The 18800-nt window shown below is 46.2% G+C and overlaps 1 protein-coding gene across 12 annotated transcripts in view; it reads right to left on the bottom strand.

Moving 5' to 3' along the window:
- Positions 1-12003, bottom strand: part of YEATS2 (YEATS domain containing 2) — a 108689-nt gene extending 96686 nt beyond the window's left edge. For 6 of the 12 annotated variants that reach the window (XR_012430900.1, XM_045386537.3, XM_045386539.3 and 3 more), the window contains exon 1: positions 11794-12003. The gene's annotated coding sequence lies outside the window, so the exon portion shown is untranslated. Of the gene's footprint in view, positions 1-8871; positions 9165-11576 lie in introns of all 12 variants that reach the window. The other 6 variants (XM_065540264.2, XM_074031489.1, XM_074031488.1 and 3 more) reach the window with 4 other exon arrangements.
- Positions 12004-18800: the final 6797 nt, after the last annotated feature.

The raw sequence follows: 18800 nt of genomic DNA, 5'->3' as shown, positions 1-18800 counted from the left end.
TCCAATTTAAACTTTTTATCTCATCAAAGCCTCATTACAAAAAGTAAATGTGGGCAAGATGCTGATGCTCAGGCCTGCAATCTCAGCACTTTGGGAGGAAACGGGTGGATCACTTGAGGTTAGGAGTTTGAAACCCACCTGGCCAACATGGTGAAATCCCGTCTCTACTAAAAACACAAAAATTAGCCGGCTGTGGTAGTGCATGCCTATAGCCCCAGCTACTCTGGAGGCTGAGGCACAAGAATCACCTGAACCTGCAAGGAGGCAGAGGTTGCAGTGAGCCGAGATCACGCCACTGTACACCAGCCTGGGAGGCAGAGGCTTTGTCTCATAAAAAGAGTAAATGCTGTCAATTTAAATATAGAACATAAATGATTGTTTCCATAAAGAGCACAAGAAAACAAAGCTTTATAGAAGTAAATGCTATCAATTAAAACATATCTTATCCATTCAAATAACATAACCAAGTCTGAGTTTTTGACAAAGGTTAGAAACCAAAAAGAAAACCAAACTTTTTTTTTTTCTTTTTGAGACAGAGCCTCACTTCTGTCGCCCAGTCTGGAGTGCAATGGCACGATCTTGGCTCACTGCAACCTCCACCCACCTGGGTTCAAGTGATTCTCCTGCCTCAGCCTCCCGAGTAGCTGGGATGACAGGTGCATGCCACCACGCCCAGCTAATTTTTTGTATTTTTAGTAGAGACGGGGTATCTCCATGTTGGTCAGGCTGGTCTCGAACTCCTGACCTCAGGTGATCTGCCTGCCTCGGCCTCCCAAAGTGCTGGGATTATAGGCGCATGAGCCACTGTGCCTGGCCTAAACTTTACTTCAAGCTATTCTCCTGCCTCAGGTGTCTGAGTAGCTAGGACTACTGGTGTGTGTCACCACTCTCGGCTAATTTTTTTTTATTTTTAGAAGAGACGAGGTTTCACTATGTTAGCCAGGTTGGTCTCGAACCTCTGACCTTGTGATCCACTCGCCTCGGCTTCCCAATGTGCTGGGATTACAGGTGTGAGCCACCACACCCAGCCAAAAAAAATTTTTTTAGAGACAGAGTCTCACTCTGCCATCCAGACTGGAGTACAGTGGCACAAGCATAGCTCAATGCAACCTAGGACTCCTGGGCTCAAGTGATTTTCCTGTCTCAGCCTCTCAAGTAGCTGGGACTACAGGTGTGTGCCCATACTTACTAATCTTTTTTTGAAGAGATGGGGGTCTCACTATGTTGCCCAGGGTGGTCTTGAACTCCTAGCCTCAAGAGATCCTCTGGCCTTGGCCTTCCAAAGTGCTGAGATTTGTAAGCCACCACCCCTGGCCCCACACAAAATATTTAATGTTTTATACTTTTTAAAAAACCCCAAGAGAAAAATAATTTTGAAAAGAAAATTGTATGATAAAAACCATAAAGATGATGTTAAGGTAGTGACTGGAAACTCGAGGTCTTAGCTCTCGAGTCAGGGAAGATGTAGAACCCTAGAAGCCAGTTCTAGAACTCTACCCTTCTGTTTTGCAAACACATCATTTAAGATGTGGCCAACAACATGGTGAAATCCTGTCTCTACTAAAAATACAAAGATTTGCTGGACATGGTGGCATGTGCCTGTAGTCCCAGCTACTCGGGAGGCTGAGTCAGGAGAATTGCTTGAACCCAGGAGGCAGAGGTTGCAGTGAGCCGAGATCATGCCACTGCACTCCAGCCTGGTGACAAAGCAAGACTCCATCTCATTAAAAAAAAAAAAAAAAAAAAAAAAAGCAGCCAATTCTTGAGAAAGGAGTAAAATACGATAAATTAGACACTTGAAAGATTTGCTGTATATTATATGAGGTAACTTTCCAATAATTCTATGTGCCTCACATCATTTGAATATCAGAACCACTGAACTTTGGGCTCTCACTCAAGACTTTTCCCATCTGGTTTAAAGGTGGGGAGGGGAGGCTGGGCGCGGTGGCTCACGCCTGTAATCTCAGCACTTTTGGAGGCTGAGATGGGCGGATCACGAGGTCAGGAGTTCAAAACCAGCCTGACCAACATGGTGAAACCCTGTCTCTACTAAAAACATAAAAAAATTAGCTGGGCATGGTGGCATGTGCCTGCAATCCCAGTCACTCAGGGCAGGAGAACTGCTTGAACCCAGGAGGCAGAGGCTGCAGTAATCCGAAATTGTACCACTGCACTCCGACCTGGGTAACAAAGTGAGATTTCGTCTCCAAAAAAAAAAAAAAAAAAAAGTGGGGAAGGGGAATCGTACGATCATTTTCCATCTGCTTCCATACAGACGGGCATTCCTAAGATGCTGATAATGATTTTATAGTTCCCGGCCCTGTCCTTTCTACAGTCTTAAAATATATTCTCCTTTGTAAACAAGACAACCAGTGTTCCTTTATTAACATCTGAATAAGACTCTACAATCCATTTTCCATTAGCCAATGAGACATTTCAAAAATGTCTCAAAAATCCAAACCAGAAGAATGGACAAACAAATCATGGTATACTCAATGAACTCTTGATGCAGGCAACAACAGAAATGAACCTCAAAATCATTATGGCAAGCCAAAGAAGGCAAACACAAGAGTACAAGCTAAATTATCCCACTTAAGTTCTAAAACAGACAAATTAAACTATAGTGAAAGAAATGAGAACCATAGTTGGGGGTGTGGTGTTGGGGACTGACTGGAAAGAGGAATGAAGGCTTTTTCTGGAGTGATAGAAATATTTTATTCAGGTTGGGTATTCCTTACCCAAATGCCTGGGACCAGAACTGTTTCAGATTTCATACTGTTTTGGATTTTGGAATATTTGCATATACATAATAAGATATCTTTGGGAAGGAACCCAAATCTGAACATGAAATTCATTTATGCTTCATAAATACACAGAGGTGGATACACAGGTGGATACACAGAGCCTGAAGGTAATTTTATACAACATTTTACATAATTCAAAACATAACACAAAGTTTTGAGTATGTTTTAACTGTGACCAGTCACAAGGTCAGGTGTGAAATTTTCCATTGTGGCATCATGTTGGTGCTTAAGAAGTTTCAGATTTTGGAGATTTAAGATTCAGATTTTTGGATTACTGATGCTCCATCTAACCTTTTTAATTTTTTATTTTTTTTTTGAGACGGAGTTTCGCTCTTGTTGCCCAGGCTGGAGCGCAATGTCGTGATCTCGGCTCATGGCAACCTCCGCCTCCCAGGTTCAAGCGATTCTCCTGCCTCAGCTTCCCGAGTAGTTGGGACTACAGGCACTCGCCACCATGCCTGGCTAATTTTTTCATATTTTTAGTAGAGATGGGGTTTCACTGTGTTAGCCAGCATGGGCTTGATCTCCTGACCTCGTGATCCGCCCGCCCCAGCCTCCCAAAGTGCTGGGATTACAGGCGTGAGCCACCATGCCCGGCCATAAATGAAGGATTAACTAAAATATCTGCCAAAATATAAATGCCCACAGGGAACATAACTACTACCTTATATTAGTTTTCATCATTAATCTATGTGTTGATATCGCTACATCTTCAAAGGCCCTTTGGCTAAATGTTTAAAAGAATGTACAAAGTTATTAAACACAGACACATGCAAACAAAAAGACAGTAGGCAAGGCAATATTAATAACAATTCAAGGCAAAAAAACATGATAAAGATGATATTATTTAAAGGCACAATCACAAAAATACATCTTAAACTATACATCCAACAATATAGTATCAAAATACATACATACACACAAACAGAAAAAGGAAAGTTTAAGAAATCACACATCTCTATATAAAATTTAAAAGATTAAGACAACATATAAAAATAGATGATAGGCCGGGCATGATGGCTCACGCTTGTAAACCCAGCACTTTGGGAAGTTGAGGCAGGTGACTCACTTGAGCTCAAGAGTTCAAGAACAGCCTGGGCAACACGGCGAAACCCCGTCTCTACAAACAATACAAAAATTAGTTAGGAGTAGTGGCAAGCGCCTGTACTCCCAGCTACTTGGGCAGCTGAGGTAGGAGGATTGCTTGAGCCCAGGAGATGGAGCCTGCAGTAAGCTGAGATCACGCCATTGCACCTCCAGCCTGGGTGACAGAGCCAGACCCTGTCTCAAAAAAAACAAACACATACTACAAACAAAAAAGATGATACAGATATATATCTGGTAGTTAACAAGCCAGATTTAACAAATACACACAACTCTGAACCCAACAGAAAAAAATCTTTTAAAAATATCTATGAAAGTTCATTAAGGTCAGATGCAGTGGCTCATGCCTGTAATCCCAGCATTTTGGGAGTCCGAGGCAGGTGGATCACTTGAGTCCGAGGGAGGCAGTTTGAAACCAGCCTGGCCAATGTGGTAAAACCCCCTCTCTACTAAAAATACAAAAATTAGCTGGGCATGGTGGTGGATACCTATAATCCCAGCTACTTGCGAGGCTGAGGCAGGAGAACTGCTTGAACCCAGGAGGTGGAGGCTGCAGTGAGCCAAGATCACGCCACTGCACTCCAGCCTGGGCAACAGAGTGAGACTCTATCTCAAAAAAAAAGTTCATAAAATGTAAAGCATATAATAAGATATGAAGAAAGTCTCAATTACTGCAAAATGTAGAAATATTACAGCCACATTCTGATCTTAATAAAAATTTATATTAACTCACCATTATATGGAAAATAAGACACTCTTCTAATAACTCATGACTCAAAGAAGAAATTAAAAGTAAAATAACAAACTATTTAAAAACTAACAATGTTGAGAACACAGTATCTCCAAACCTATGGAAATGTGGTCAAAAGTCACCATCAGAGGAAAATGGCAGACCAGCTTTCACTGCAAATACACACACAAATCCAATCCAGCAGGGTATTCAAAGCATAATGCATCATAACCAGAAAGTTTTATTGCCAGCAACAGAAAAAGAAACAAGCAGAATTAACAAAGGCTAAATCCTAAAACCAAAGATCCCGAATGAAGGTGATTTGTACTACACAAGCCGACTGTTGGAGCTTTAGAAAGCTTTTTTTTTTTTTTTTAGATGGAGTCTCACTCTGTTGCCCAGGCTGGATTGCAGTGACACAGTATTGGCTCACTGCAACCTCTGCCTCCCAGGTTCAAGTGATTCTCCTGCCTCAGTCTCCTGAGTAGCTGGGACTACAGGCACCTGCCACCACACCTGGCTAATTTTTTTTTTTTTTTTTTTTACTAGAGACAGGGTTTCGCCATGTTGGCCAGGCTGGTCTTGAACTCCTGACCTCAGGTGATCCGCCTGCTTCAGCCTCCCAAAGTGCTGGGATTATAAGCATGAGCCACCACGCCTGGCCCCTTTAGGTATATTTTAATGAAACTGACTTTCAATAATCCAAATACATATGATCCACTTCATGAATTCTATTTTGAAAACTAAATATGGCAGCAGCTTCACCCCAACACCATCCATGCTTCCCAAAGACTGTTCAATGTACACTCTAAGAATACATATTCATTTTAATATTATACTGAGAAAATCATTAGGCATGCAGAAGCCCTATAAAAAGAACCAAAATGTGTATTTCAATGTCAATTTAAATTTCTCCACTTATTTAAACACTACTCATAACACTGTCACCTCCCATTGATATAAAGAACTGAAAAAATAAAATACACCTGACCGTCTTTCCCAAATTACGCTCATTTTATAACAGAAGCAATAAGAAGTTATCTATTAGGTTGGTGCAAAAGTAAAAACCACAACTACATTTGCACCAACCTATGTTAAAGGAAAGACTCAGACCAAGGGAACTCTAGGAGAGAGAAGATTCTGTTCTGATTCTCGCCAGAGTTAGTACTGACAAAAAAAAAAAAAAAAAAAAAAAAAAAAGGCCGGGCGCGGTGGCTCAAGCCTGTAATCCCAGCACTTTGGGAGGCCGAGATGGGCGGATCACGAGGTCAGGAGATCGAGACCATCCTGGCTAACATGGTGAAACCCCGTCTCTACTAAGAAATACAAAAAATAGCTGGGCGAGGTGGCAGCGCCTGTAGTCCCAGCTACTCGGGAGGCTGAGGCAGGAGAATGGCGTAAACCCGGGAGGCGGAGCTTGCAGTGAGCTGAGATCCGGCCACTGCACTCCAGCCTGGGCGACAGCGCGAGACTCCGTCTCAAAAAAAAAAAAAAAAAAAAAAAAAATTGCTATGCTAATTATTCTAAGTCAGGTCTGACACACAAAACCTTTTGAATATGTTCCCATTTGTTGGCTAACATATCACTTTTTCTTTAACTCATCTGGTATCCAAAACAAAAACAGGTCTTTATGTAAAAATAATCACAATTTTATACTGGACCTGAATGGTGAGAAGGACTGATATGATGTGGGACATTTCTAATATGACATGTAAAGAGCTGAGCAAAAGACAGCTGAGCTCAAAAACACTGTCTCATTATTTCAGTCTTACATATTTCCAGGTCAAAAACATCAACTTTCCTATAAATAAAACGGCTTTAAGACTACACAATTTGCTAATATGGTCAGCCCCCAGAATCCATTCTGGCCAGCACTCTGTCTACAACCTTGCAAACTAGCACACAGAAGAGTGTAGGATAAAACAGCTCTTCTAAATTATCCATGCCACTGCTTCTATCCATTAATGCACCTGGACAGCTGACTTTAGGTAACTTTTATCATTCCTTTTTTTTTTTTTTTTTTGAGACAGTCTTGCTCTGTCACCCAGGCTGGAGTGCAGTGGCGCAATCTCGGCTCACTGCAACCTCTGCCTCCCGGGTGCAAGAAATTTTCCTGTCTCAGTCTCCCGAGTAACTAGGACTACAGGCGCACACCACCACGCCTGGCTAATTGTTTTGTATTTTTAGCAGAGACGGGGTTTCACCATATTGGTCAGGCTGGTCTCAAACTCCTGACCTCTGGTGATCCACCCACCTCAGCCTCCCAAAGTGCTGGGATTACAGGCCTAAGCCACCACACCCAGCCACTTCTACCATTCCTTTACCCCACCGGTTCAACATACTTTTTCTGGAAGAATGAGGCATGTGGGATGTTTAAGGGTTTTGAGATTTTTAAGGTAAATTCTTTTTTTAAAAAATTTTTTGAGACAGAGTCTCACTGTTGCCCAGGCTGGAGTGCAATGGCACAATCTTGGCTCACTGCAACCTCTGCCTCCCGTGTTCAAGTGATTCTCCAGCCTCAGACTCCCAAGTAGCTGGGATTACAGGCACACACCACCACACCCAGCTAATTTTTGTATTTTTAGTAGAGATGGGGTTTCACCACGTTGACCAGGCTGGTCGCGAACTCTCGACCTCAGATGATCCGCCCGCCTCGGCCTCCCAAAATGCTGGGACTACAGGTATGAGCCACCGCGCCTGGCCTGAAGCAGACTGTTTCCATATCGTCTGTCCTGCGGTAGTTAGGGGGGGAAAAAAGCTTTCAAAGGCTGGAGTTTACTTCATGGATGAGTTGGAATTTGATTCTTGAAGGATGAAGAGCATTTCAGTAAGCGGAGAAGGTAGAGGTGAAATATGAGCCCACTGGAAAGTAATTGTAAGATGTTCAGGCATGTGAACTTTGATGACTGCAGCCATGGAGAGGTAGAACTAGTTCTAGGCAAGGGCTGTTTATCCTGCTTGTCTGAGGAGTGACCTGTGGGGGAACCTGTTAAGTGGCTGTAAGGAAAGCTGAGGGTGAGGAGAATGCAGTGGGGAGGCACTTCAACTTTACCCACAGTGCTTTTAATGGCGATTGTTATGTATTTTGTTTTCAAGTTTTAATTTGAGAGTGTGGATACACTTTTTTAATTGAAATATAATTCACATAACTTAAAACGTACTGTTTTGGCCGGGCGCGGTGGCTCAAGCCTGTAATCCCAGCACTTTGGGAGGCCGAGACGGGCGGATCACGAGGTCAGGAGATCGAGACCATCCTGGCGAACACGGTGAAACTCCATCTCTACTAAAAAATACAAAAAACTAGCCGGGCGAGGCGGCGGGCGCCTGTAGTCCTAGCTACTCGGGAGGCTGAGGCAGGAGAATGGCGTAAACCCGGGGGGCGGAGCTTGCAGTGAGCTGAGATCCAGCCACTGCACTCTAGCCCGGGCGACAGAGCCAGACTCCGTCTCAAAAAAAAAAAAAAAAAAAAAACGTACTGTTTTAGGCCAGGCGTGGTGGCTCATGTGTCTGTAATCCCAGCACTTTGGAAGGCCAAAGCAGGACTGCTTGAACCCAGGAGTTTAAGACCGGCCTGGACAACATAGGGAGACCTTGTCTCTACTGAAAAATAAAAAGAAAAAAATTAGCTGGGCATGGTGGTGTGTACCTGTAGTCCCAGCTACTTGGTAGGCTGAGGTGGGAGGATCACTTGAGCCCAGGAGTTCAAGGCTGCAATGACCTATGGTTGCATCACTGCACTCCAGCCTGGGCAACAGAGACAGATCCTGTCTCAAAAAACATATATATTGACCAGCCGGGCCCGGTGGCTCAAGCCTGTAATCCCAGCACTTTGGGAGGCCAAGGCAGACAGATCACGAGGTCAGAAGATCGAGATCATCCTGGCTAACATGGTGAAACCCCATCGCTAATAAAAATACAAAAAAAAAAAAGAGCCAGGCATGGTGGTGGGTGCCTGTAGTCCCAGCTACTCAGGAGGCTGAGGCAGAAAAAGCCGTGAACCCAGGAGGCGGAGCTTGCAGTGAGTCGAGATAGTGTCACCGCACTCCAGCCTGGGCGACAGAGCAAGACTCCATTTCAAAAAAAAAAAAAAATAATATATATATATATAGACACACACACACACCACTTAAAAGTGTGCAATTCAGTGGATTTCAATATATTCACAAAGTTGCACAACAATCACCACTATCTACTTCCATAATGTTTTCATCACTCCAAAAAGCAACCGCTTACCTCTTAAGTGTCACTCTCAATTCTCCTCTCCCTTCAACCTCTGGCAACTACTTTTTGTGTCGATAAACTTGCCTGTTTCTGGACATTTCGTATAAATAGAATCATACAGCATGTGGCTTTTTGTATCCGCCTTTTTTTTTTTTTTTGAGACGAAGTCTCCCCCTGTCGTCAAGGCTGGAGTGCAGTGGCGCGATCTCCACTCGCTGCAACCTCCACCTCCTGGGTTCAAGCAATTCCCCTGCCTCAGCCTCCCAAGTAGCTGGGATCACCGGCCTGGGCAACAGACTGAGATTCTGTCTCCAAAAAAAAAAAAAAAAAAAAAACAAAGAAAAAGAAGAAAAAGAAAAAATCTGCTTCATAAGTCTTGTTTTCTGTGAGAAAACTGCATCAACTCCCACCATCTACTTTCTATCATGATAGAAAACAGACTGAAAGCAGAGCAGGACCAAAGGCAGGGAGATGTGGAACAATCCAAGAACGTGGCAACGAACATTCAAGTAAAAATCCATGGTTGATGAGAAGAGGACAGGACCAACTATTTCTGAGAATCTATCCTAAGGAAATACGGAGCAATGTACATCATACGTGGGCTGCACTCAGAGATCTACAACGTAATGTTAGTTCTCCTCTTCCTATGGATTTTATAATAAAAAATAACCCACCGCAAACTATCATGCATCCGCTGAATGAACATGAAGCATTGGAAACTGAAAAACATGTGGGGAGAGCTCTGAATGCTGTATGTCAAGCTACCTATTTTTAATATCTAAAGAACCTTTGACAATCAATTAGGAAATAACAAAAGATGCCAGAGAACAAGAAAAGAAATTCGCAAATAGCCAATAAATGTGAAAAAAATGTTCAAACATACTAGTAATCAATAAATGAAAAAAACACAAGACATCATTTTTCATCGATCCAGTTTAGTTTTGGCGCAGATGGAAATAGGGGCACTTTTTTTCTAATTTGCACTCATTAGTTTCATTTCCTCACATTCCATTAAACTATTCTAGTCTGGTTCCCACCTTCCACTTCCAGAACTATGGACAGGAAGACCAATGACCAAAACCAATGACCTCCGTGTTGCCAAATCCAATTGACAACTTTAATGAACATCTCAGAAGCCCTGATAAAAGGACCAATTCAACATCTTCCAGAAATATCTCTTTTGGCTGCCATGATACCAGCTTTTTCTCCTACCTCACTTGCTGTTTCCTGTGTCCTTTCCTCAACCTTCTTCCTCTGCCAGACCTAGAGGTATTTGAGTGTCTGAGCCCCTTTCACTTCTTCACGCTTCCCCTCAGTGATCTCACACAGCACCATACCTTTGAATGTCATCTATGTACTGATCACTCCAATTTTTTTTTTTTTTTTTTTAAGAGACGGTGTCCTGCCTTGTAGCCAAGGCTGGTCTAGAACTTCTGGGCTCAAGCGACCTGCCTCGGCCTCCCAAAGTGCTGGGATTACATGTGTGAGCACTGCGCCCAGCCACTCCGATTTTTATCTCTAGCTCTAGCCTCTCTCTTCCTTGAGTTCCAGCCCTCTACATCCAACTGCCTCAACACACCGACTTCATAACTAATAAGCATCTAAAATTTAATACATCCAAAATAGATTTCGATATTTTTCCCACCTCAAATTTCTCTCTTCCATTCTTCATCTCAGTAAACGGCACCACCATTCACTCAGGTGCTCAAAACAAAAATCAAAAAAGCAAAGACTCCCACCATTCCCTCACCAATTCATTTCCAAGTCTTGTTCATTCTACCTTCAAAACACTTAAAAATCTGTTTACACTTCCCCATCTCCCTGCCATGGGCCTAGTCTAAGCTACTGCAAAGAGCACAGTAACTGACCTCGTAGGTTCCTCCCCAGCCCTCTTCCTCTACATAGCAGTCGGATTATGCTACTCGCCTTCTCAAAACCTTCAAAGGTTTCCCGGAAAAACTAAACTCCTAATCAGAGCATCATCTGCCCTATCTTTTAAAGAGTATACACAAACAGGAATATACATCCAAGGGTAATATCTCTAGACCGTAAAACTGCGGGCATTTTTCTCTTGCTTTGCTTGTATTTTTAAATTTTTCTACGCTGAATACTCTCTACTCATTAAGGGGAAATGATATTGCTGAATACTATATGATATTATGGCGCATTTTGTACATGTGAGCGAGAAATGGAAAACGTGGGTCAACTCTGTAACTGCTGAAGGCTTAGATGAAAATACTAGCAAACATCAAACTAAAAAAATGATGTGTCAGGCCTATAAGATCGCTGATGGCATTTCTCTTTCTCTGCTTTCCATTTCTTAACATAATCACATTCATGATGGGGAGAACCTCATTGTCTTCTGCAGTCTGGCCACAGCCCTCCAAGCCAGCCTTTCCTGCAGGAGTCCTCACTTTCCGAGGCTTCCACTCCGCCCCGCACTGCCCGCAGCTCCGGCGCGTTGGCCCCGGCCCCCTCCCTGGAACCCCAAAGCCTCTCTAACCCCTCCCCTCCATCCCGGGAGGGCCGGTGGGGATGGCGACAGGTTGGAGGGGCATTCCAGGATCCTTTCGGTAAACCCACGACTTTCTGGTCCTGGGGCCAAATCTTGCCTCCAAGGCCAAGAGCTTAACATCCCGAAACCTCCGGCCGCTGAGGCTCGGGGACCCGCATCCCCTCAGCGGAGCGCCCCGCTGAAGAGGAAGCCCCCAACTCACGTTCCGATTCCAGGCTCCCGCTTCTGCGGCTCCTCGGCCCGCACCTGGGATCCTCCCTGCCCTCCCCTCCGGCCCGGGGCCTCACCGGGTCCCGCCGCGGCGCAGCCGGCCGATGGGGGAGGGGCGCGCACGTGCCCGCGCCGCCCCCGCCCAAACAATGCCCCAGACAGCAGGGCGCGCGCCCGCGCGGTCCCTTCCTGCGCCCGCCAACACTCACCCTTTCTCCGGGTCTCCAGCTGCAGCGCGGCCCCGCCGGGCGCCGCGAGAGGGTAGAGCGAGGTGAGGGAGCGGGCGAAGCCCCGCGGAGCTGCCCAGCCACGAAACCCCAGCGACCCCCGCAGCCCGCGGAAGCACCCAGATCGGTGGAACCCGCCCGACCCGTTCCGCCCCGCACGTCAGCAGCCGGGCGCGTCGGGGCGCGCGCGGCGGCGGTGGTGGCGGCGGCGCGCGCGCGCGGCCTCGGGGCGGAGCTCGCAGGGATGAGGGCGGGGCGGGGCGGGGCTGGTCCAGGCTGCGACCCCGGCCCGCGAGGCCACTTCCTGGGCAGTGTGGGCGTCGATTCTCGCAAAGGCGTGGTTGTCCATCACTTTTCTGCCCCAGAAGGTGGCGAATTTCAACCCCAAGTTTGACAGAATATTCATTCTGCCGGTATGTATGAGCTTCCCTATTAATTACAATAGTAACAATGATTTTTGTGTGTGCCATCTTTGTCCCAACCCATGTGCTAAGTGCTGCGTATACAAATAACAGTAGTTATTGCTAGCCCATTTTACAGATGAAGAGATTGAGGCAGGGAAGGCTTGAGACTTATCCCAGTCACACTAGTGACAATCCAAGTCCAGTTTTCCATCTAAATATCTCTTGAGGCCAACATTCTCTTTCGTTCTAACTCTACCACCCTCTACCCAAGACCCTGTCATCTCTCTGCCCAGGACTATAAATAGCCTCCCAACTGGTCTTCGGGGATCTTCTGTTCCCCTTCAATCCCTCCTCACTGTATAAAGATTTACTACTGGAGCTGATTTTTTAATACTTTACCTACATGTTATCAAATTTTTATGTATTTAATGTTTTTATCTACACATAATACATGTAAATGGTGTTTTGTTTTTTGTGGTTTTTTTCTTTTTTTTTTTTTTGAGAGAGTCTCCCTCTGTTGCCCAGGCTGGAGTGCAGTGGCATGATCTCGGCTCACTGCAGTCTCTGCCTCCCTGATTCAAGTGATTCTCCTGCATCAGCCTCCCAAGTAGCTGGGATTATAGGCATGCACCACCACGCCCAGCTCATTTTTGTATTTTTAGTAGAGAGAGGGTTTCACCATGTTGGCCAGGCTGCTCTCAAACTCCTGACCTCAGGTGATCCACCCTCCTCAGCCTCCCAAAGTGCTGGGATTACAGGCATGAGCCACCACCCCCAGACTAATTTTTTTTTTTTAAAGACAGGTCTCACTATCACCACAGCTAGTCTCACACTTCCAGGCTCGAGAGATCCTCCTGGATGGGCGTGGTGGCTCACGCCTGTAATCCCAGCACTTTGGGAGGCTGAGGCGGGCAGATCACCTAAGGTCAGCAGTTCAAGACCAACCTGGCCAACATGGTGAAACGCCATCTCTACTAAAAATACAAAAATTAGCCGGGCATGGTTGCACATGCCTGTAATCCTAACTACTTGGGAAGCTGAGGCAGGAGAATCACAACTCGGGAGGTGGAGGTTGCAGTGAACCATTGCACTCCAGCATGGGCAACAAAAGTGAAACTCCATCTCAAAAACAAATAAACAGGGCCCGGCGCGGTGGCTCAAGCCTGTGATCCCAGCACTTTGGGAGGCCGAGACGGGCGGATCGCGAGGTCAGGAGATCAAGACTATCCTGGCTAACATGGTGAAACCCCGTCTCTACTAAAAAATACAAAAATTAGCCGGGTGAGGTGGCGGGCGCCTGTAGTCCCAGCTATTCGGGAGGCTGAGGCAGGAGAATGGCGTAAACCCGGGGGGCGGAGCTTGCAGTGAGCTGAGATCTGGCCACTGCACTCCAGCCTGGGCGACAGAGCAAGACTCCGTCTCAAAACAAACAAACAAACAAACAAAAAACAATTAAGAAAGGCTTCCTTGAACCTTAAGCTAAGACTCAAGAGATAATAGGAACTGGGGAGATAAACATAAATTTCATGGAGAAGGGGGTGAGGTCAGAGATCAGGATGAGTGTGTTGGTGTTCCCCTACTCTTGGGGTTTAACACTCAGGTGGGAAGCATAGAAATACCCAGGTAAGTGCTGAGGAAGCTAGAAGTTGACCTCCCCTGGTCTAGCTTGGAAGGCTGTCCAATTCTGTGAGAAGGCTCACACAGCAGGGCTCGGGAGCAGGCCATGGCATTGGGAGGAGTCTGCAATAGTGCTGCTGGGGCACTGCAGTTTGCACAGTAGGTATGTCAGAATTCCAGAGTTCTCTTGTTGCTCCCTGCCTGGCATGCAGAAAGTAGCATGGTTGCCGGGCGCGGTGGCTCAAGCCTGTAATCCCAGCACTTTGGGAGGCCGAGACGGGCGGATCACGAGGTCGGGAGATCGAGACCATTCTGGCTAACACGGTGAAACCCCGTCTCTACTAATAACTAGCCGGGCGAGGTGGCGGGCGCCTGTAGTCCCAGCTACTCAGGAGGCTGAGGCAGGAGAATGGCGTAAACCCGGGAGGCGGAACTTGCAGTGAGCTGAGATCCGGCCACTGCACTCCAGCCCGGGCGACAGAGCAAGACTCCGTCTCAAAAAAAAAAAAAAAAAAAAAAGAAAGTAGCATGGTTACGAGCCACGGACAGACCAATAGGCACTGTGCCAAGGGGCAGGTTTCCTAAAGCAAAGGCCTTGTGGTAGGCTGATGGCCAGGGAATGGCCACAGAATGTAGCTAAGACCCCAAGGATGGGCAGTACTGAAGATACCAGTGGAGCTGAAGCACTCCTAAGTCAGCTGGTGAGAAGAGCAGGGATGGTAGAGTGGGGATGAAAGATGAGACATCAAACTCTGTGAAGATGCTAAAGCAACAGGTCATGAGCTTGCCAGCCAACCACCTCAGCAGCTGATGCCCACAGGGCAGTGGAGACTGGAAGTCACCAGAGACATAGCAGCAGAGGCCAGTGAAAACTCAGGCTACAGCTCACAATCCTGCACACAGATCTCCCCTCCCATGCTGCCCTGAGGCTTCCCCTGTATCCTGTAGGCCACCTTGGGAAGTCAAGGGGGAGAAGGGTAAAGTTCTGATAAAACTGAAACTTTGAACTGTTTACCCAAATATTCACCAAAATGAAACTTTTTTCTTTTTCTTTTGAGACTGAGTCTCGCTCTATTCCCCAGGCTGGAGTGCAGTGGCATGATCACGGCTCACTGCCACCTCCGCCTCCTGGGTTCCAGTGATTTTCCTGCCTCAGCCTCCCAAGTAGCTGGGACTACAGGTGTGTGCCACTATGCCCGGCTAATTTTTTGTATTTTTAGTAGAGACGGGGTTTCACCATGTCAGCCGGAGTGGTCTCGATCTCCTGACCTCATGATCTGCCCGCCTCGGCCTCCCAAAGTGCTGGGATTACAGGCATGAGACACCGCGCCCAGCCTATTTGCCCTTTCAAAAACATCACTTGTGGCCAGGTGTGGTGGCTCATGCCTGTAATCCCAGCATTTTGGGAGGCCAAGGCAGGCAGATCACCTGAAGTCGGGAGTTCGAGACCAGCCTGGCCAACACCGTGAAACCCCATCTCTACTAAAAAGAAATACAAAAATTAGCTGGGCATGCTGACACACGTCTGTAATCCCAGCTACTCCGGAGGCTTGACCTGGCAGGCGAAGGTTGCAGTGAGCCAAGATCATGCCACTGCTCTCCAGCCTGGGTGACTGAGCAAGACTCCGTCTCAAAAAAAAAAAAAAAAAAAAAAAATCACTTGCCCCAGTGAATAGATGGGGAATGACTGAAGAGGTGTGTGAACATAGAAGCAATGAGACAGTTGGAAAGCAATGTCAGTCGTCCAAGCAAAAAATGAGGGAATGAGGGTGGCACTGGGCGTGGTGGCTCACACTTGTAATCCCAGCATTTTGGGAGACTGAGGTGGGCAGATCACCTGAGGTCAAGAATTCGAGACCAGCCTGAACAATATGGTGAAACCCCATTTCTACTAAAAATACAAAAAAAGTAGCTGGGCGTGGTGGCTTGTAACCCCAGTTACTCGGGAGGCTGAGACAGGAGAATCGCTTGAGGCCAAGAGGAGAATCGCTTGAGCCCAGGAGGCAGAGGTTGTAGTGAGCCATTGCACTCCAGTCTGGGCATTAAAAGCGAAACTCCATCTCAAAAAAAAAAAAAAGAGGGTGGTTTAGTGGCTTACCCTGGCAGTGGAGATGGTGGGAAGAGGATAGATACAAGAACTATGGAGAAAATACCAGAAGACTTGACGATGATGAACTGGGAGGAGACTGGGGAGAGAAGGAAAGGGGACTGGCCTCTGAGAAGTCAAAATGGCCTCTTAGGTAAACTGCCTTTTCCTCCAGGCAGACTCAGCTCTGCTCTGGAGCTTGGCAAGTGGTTAGAGGCTGGTTTTAGGCTCCTGGCTAGCCAGGCTCCCTTAGGCAGCACTCACCTGCACAGCCACTGGAGGTGGGCCTGGAGGGAGAAGGTTCAGAGGGAGAACTGGGGTTGGCTCACAGGTTTCCAGCAGTGGCAGATGGTGGATGATGGTGTCATTTCCTGAAAGGAGGGAGACTGAAGGAAAAACAGATTTGAATGTTGGGGGTGGGAGAATCAAGAATTCCCTTTGGGACATTTTAAGTTCGAGGCATCCACTCAAAGACCTTTTTTTTTGAGACGGAGTCTTGCTCTGTCGCCCAGGCTGGAATGCAGTGGTGCGATCTTGGCTCACTGCAACCTCTGCCTCCCAGGTTCAAGTGATTCTCATGCCTCAGCCTCCCAAGTAGCTGGGATTACAGACGTGTACTACCAACACCTGGCTAATTTTCATATTTTTAGTAGAGACGTGGTTTTACCATGTTAGCCAGGCTGGTCTCGAACTCCTGACCTCAGGTGATCCACCCACCTTGGCCTCCCAAAGTGCTGGGATTACAGGCATGAGCCACCGCACCTGGCCCTGAAGATATTAAATCTGTACATAAGGCTTTGGGGCTCAGAAGAGACCTGATGGGTGGCACTGTCAATGTACTGTTGTCAACAGGTAGTTAATGAATACTGGTGAGGTTGCCATGAGAGAGTTCAGAGAGTTTGCATAGTCATAGCCTACAGATGTCACATTTTTTTTTTTAATGAGCCAACATTTCAAACATTGACAAATTTCTTTTTTTTTTTTTGAGACGGAGTCTCGCTGTGTCGCCCAGGCTGGAGTGCAGTGGCCGGATCTCAGCTCACTGCAAGTTCCGCCTCCCGGGTTTACGCCATTCTCCTGCCTCAGCCTCCGGAGTAGCTGGGACTACAGGCGCCCGCCACCTCGCCCGGCTAGTTATTTTTTTGTATTTTTTAGTAGAGACGGGGTTTCACCAGGTTAGCCAGGATGGTCTCGATCTCCTGACCTTGTGATCCGCCCGTCTCGGCCTCCCAAAGTGCTGGGATTACAGGCTTGAGCCACCGCGCCCGGCAGACAAATTTCACATAATACCCTGAATTTCTGCTTCTATGGAAAATCAGAAACTGTGATAACCTGGCCATACATTGTTATTTTTTATTTTACTATTATTTTTGGGGGGACAAAGTCTTGCTCTGTAACCCAGGCTGGAGTGCAGTGGCACAATCTCAGCTCACCACAACCTCTGTCTCCCAGGTTCAAGCAATTCTCCTGCCTCAGCATCTCGAGAACCTGGGATTACAGGCGCATGCCACCACACCTGGCTAATTTTTGTATTTTTAGTAGAGACGGGGTTTCGCCATGTTGGCCAGGCTGGTCTCGAACTCCTGACCTCAGGTGATTCGCCCACCTCGGTCTCCGGAAGTGCTGAGATTACAGGCATGAGCCACCGCGCCCAGCCCATACATTGTTATAATTGAATATTAGCTATTAATAACACTACTTACCAGGCAGTGCTCCAAGCACTTCACACATTTAATCTTTGTAACAACTTTATTATTATCATTCCTACTTTAAATAAGAGAAAAATGAAGCATGAAAAGGTTGAGTAATTTAGCTGTGTCAGACAGCTAAGAGTGGAGCTGGGTTGTAGACCCAGGCAGTCTGCCCCCAGGGCCTGAGAGTTTAGCAGCCATATCAGGAAGCAGCTGGAAAGCTGCAATCCTATTTAGAGAAGCCCCATTACCTTCAGGGCAAAGGTCCCATACCAAGCCCTAGTGTTTTCCTAACACCTTCCTCCATCCCAGTCTGAGCGTGAGTTTGTTTTACTCACACTGCTGTTTTCTCATACGAGAGAATTATGTTTCTATACCCATGCCAAGTAGTAAATGAAAAATACTCAATTAAGATGTCTAACTTCAGCTGGGAGTGGTGGTGTGTGCATGTAGTCCCAGTTACTTGGGAGGCTGGGGCAGGAAGATCGCTTGAGCCCGGGAGTTCCAGGCCAGCCTGGGCAATATAGTGACAGACCCTATATCTTTAAAAAAAAAAAAAAAAAAAAAAAAGTATTGGCCAGGCAGCAGCGGTGCATGCCTGTAATCCCAGCACTTTGGGAGGCTGAGGTGGGTGAATTGCTTGAGTCCAGGAGTTTGAGACCAGCCTGGGCAACATGGCAAAACCCTATCTTTACAAAAAATACAAAAATTAGTTGGGTGTGGCAGTGTGTGCCAGTAGTTCCAGCTACTCAGGATGCTGAGGTGGGGAAATCACTTGTACCCGGGAGGTTGAGGCTGCAGTGAGCTGAATTTCCAATACTGTACTGCGCTCCAGCCTGGGCAACAGAGAGAGACCCTGTATCAAAAAAAAAAAAAAAAAAAAATCCCCAAAACGAACAAACAAAAAAAACTTCTTCATATAATAATTAATATATAATTTATTTGTGAAACTTCTGTTTGTGTAATACCTGGTCAGATTAAAATCGGTAAAAACATTAATAAATATGTATGAAAAACTCTTAAATATGTTTCTGTGCTTCCAATACAATCATATTTCTGAGGTAATCAATCATTCCCAAGTATATGAGATTGAAATGACCCAGAGGCAAGGCAAAAGCAATGTTAAATAACTTTTTATTTTAGATAGTTTTATTTAGATAAGGTCATCTCTGTAGACTGAGGTGGGGAAGA

This window comes from Macaca fascicularis, chromosome 2 (genome assembly GCF_037993035.2).
Source record: "Macaca fascicularis isolate 582-1 chromosome 2, T2T-MFA8v1.1".
Classification (NCBI taxonomy): Eukaryota; Metazoa; Chordata; class Mammalia; order Primates; family Cercopithecidae; genus Macaca; species Macaca fascicularis.
The sequence above is the reverse complement of the archived record's forward strand: the minus strand, read 5'-3'. Positions and strand labels throughout refer to the sequence as shown.